This window comes from Bidens hawaiensis, unplaced genomic scaffold (genome assembly GCF_021521415.1).
Source record: "Bidens hawaiensis isolate Kalapana, Puna unplaced genomic scaffold, B.hawaiensis_p1.1 tig00030473_1, whole genome shotgun sequence".
In the NCBI taxonomy this organism is placed as follows: domain Eukaryota; kingdom Viridiplantae; phylum Streptophyta; class Magnoliopsida; order Asterales; family Asteraceae; genus Bidens; species Bidens hawaiensis.
The window spans coordinates 128,290-131,209 of record NW_027505180.1 but is presented as its reverse complement, the minus strand read 5'-3'; the positions used below and the strand labels follow the sequence as shown (position 1 = coordinate 131,209).

The window sequence follows — 2,920 nt, the reverse complement described above, 5'->3', positions numbered from 1 at the left end:
ACCATCACCATTTTTATCCACTTTATGTTGAAATATCTTTGTCCTATTATCTTAAAAACACAATTCCAATTTTGGGTAGGAATTTTTTTGGCATAATTTACTAGTTTTAAGTTGAAAATAAATATTCTTGACACGTAAACCAAAACAAGAAAAATTCACTCTCTTTGTCAATATCCCTTTTGTAGTTTAGCCTCCTTTTCAAAGTTATGTACAACCCTCAAAGCAAATTGTACAATTATCAATGCAAACAAAAACCTTTTGTCTTTATTATTCTCATCATTGACTGGTTACACTTATGCATTGGAATTTGTACCTTGCAACTGGATTTGGGCCTATTAACAGTTAAAATAGATTTCATCAATATTTAACTTCTTCCCCATTTCAGCTCTAGGTATTTTTATTAACAAAGAATAAATAAAGTCTTCAGAGAAACACAACGGCAAAAACTATTTCACACGATTGCTATAGTAGATGTTACCTGATGCTTCAAACCCACCATCTTCTATTACACGGAAATCCAGTTATCCAAAGAGCCACTATAGTAAAACTCGGCTAGAATTGAATTGAACTTATATATCCTAAATTTATTTCCCTTTTAATGTCAATTGAGCTAAAGCTATAGACCAGCTCAAGGTATTACATCATTTTTTTTTTACTTTAAATGTTCAATTACAAAATTAAAATGTATAAGCATGTAAACGCATGAGAAATAAGATTAAAATTTTCAAATTGAGAACAAGATAGAAACTTGTACAATTAAGACTGAAGCTAGCAAAAAAAAAACTAATTTCCGGGTGAGCTGTCTTCAACACAACACTGCATTAACAACTTGTACATTATGCTCCAAAAGTTGTACTTGTAACTTGTTCTTCATCACCATTTTCTCCCCTTGTCCCCCAATTTTGACCAACTTCTTGTGCAAAATTCAACAATTAATAATAATAATAACTCAAGAAGAACCTGAAACCCTAGGTGACGTCACCGGAAACAACGGCAACAACCGTGGCTCCGATGAACTCCTCGGAGTACTCGCCGGCGATGGATGCAAATAAAAACCCTTCTTCGCAATCGCCTTATCTTCAGCTTCCACGTTCAAATTCGGACTATCTCCGGTCAAAGGTGACCGGAGAAAAAGATCCGGCACCAGTGGTGTCACCGGACTTAACACCAACGACGGGAAATTAAGAATCCCCGGCGAGAGAATCTCCGGCGTGCCGGGTCTCCGGGGCGACCCGGAAAAACCCGACCCGGGTACCAACGGGCTGATCTTGAAATTCTTCAAGCTGTTTCTTCTCTCGTATAATTTGGAGGGCTTTTTGTTATGACCCGACTTGATTGGAATCGGGTTTCGGGTCGGGGCGGCTGCGGCTTGTTTGGCGGTTTCGGAGGACCCGGTGAGCATTTGGACAACTTTCTTGAAGGAAGATGTGTCGGCTTGGACGAAGGTTGTCGGGTACGGGTTGTTCGGGTCGGGTCTGGGGGTGGGTGTGGGTGGTGGAGATGGGTTTTTGGGTGAGTAATTGGTTTCCATTGTGGGGTGAATCTAGAGAGAGAGAGAGAAAGTGGTGTGAAGATGAGTAGAATGAGAATGAGAAAGAAGGTGGTGATGGTTTGGCACTTTGTATTTGAAGTAGTTTTGTTTGGTAGGAAGTGTGTTGGTGGGACTTTGAACTATAGGGTCTATGGAGAGAGAAGTTAACAACATCAAACTTTGATCGGGTTGTGTTCTGTTGTGTTGTGTTGTGTTGTGTTGTGTTGATATCAAGTCGATAGTTGAGTAGCATCTAGTTGGGTGAACTTTTAATTAGGGGTGTTAGAGCATTCTCATCCAACCCCTCATATTATGTGAGTGTATTTTTATAATTTAGAGAGTGATTCAGGGTGTTGTTGAAAAAAGAGTTATTATATTTTGGAAAAACTAGTGATTTTTCTGTATATTTGAAAAGTTACTGTTCATCTCCTATAATTTTTTAATATATTTTGAAAGTGGTTGTAAGTGAAAGAAAGATAAAATGTAATGATAAAATGTATAAAAAGTATTATTTAATTGAAATGGAAAGAGAAAATAAACTGAGTTTTAGTGTAATTTTTGGTTTGAAGATAGGGAGTGGGATGAGAATGCTTTTAAGAGCATTCCCAACCCATCCTCTAAAATTACGTGAGGAGGGTTTGTAAATTATAGGGTGGGGTTGTGAATGTAAATTATATGGTAGAGAGAAAAAAAGTAGTGATTTTTTGTAAATTTGGGAAAAAGGTAGTGATTTTTTTGTAAATTATAGGGTGGAGAGAGAAAACTGTAATGAAAAAGGTATAAAAAATATTATTTAATTGAACAGAAGAGAGAAATGTAGTGTTTTTAGTGTAATTATATGATATATAGGGATATAGAGATAGGGAACGGGATGAGAAATGTGACCCGTTGGGTTGAATGAGTTGCAATAAAATGTATACAATGGTTTAGAATTGGTCAAACTAAAAAAAGAAAATAATTGAAACGGACTGACATTTCTTGAGTTTTTTTTAATGGAACGAGAAAAACGGAGAAAATTTCTTTGTTTTTTTGTTTTTTAGTTTTTATTTATATTTCAAGATATGATTTTTTATTATTTTTTAAAATATTTTAGTTCGGTTTCTAAAATCTCAACCCATTTTGACCCATTTCAAAAGCCCCTCATTAAAAAAATTCAAAAAAAATAATTAAAAAATCATAACTCGAATTATAAATCAAAAACTAAAAAGTTTCCTCCATTTTTCTCGTTCCATAAAAAAAATAAAAAAAAAATAAAAAAAATGTAAACTCGTTTTGACCCGTTTCAATCCTTTTCTTTTTTTAGTTTGATCAATTCTGACCCATTATATACATTTTGTTACAACTCATTCAACCAATGGGTCACATTTGCAACCCCTAATTTTAATGTGT

The 2,920-nt window shown here is 34.8% G+C and overlaps 1 pseudogene; it reads right to left on the bottom strand.

The window, feature by feature from the left end:
- Positions 1-947: 947 nt before the first annotated feature.
- On the bottom strand, positions 948-1,568 carry LOC143611286 (VQ motif-containing protein 4 pseudogene; annotated as a pseudogene).
- Between the last annotated feature and the right edge of the window lie 1,352 nt (positions 1,569-2,920).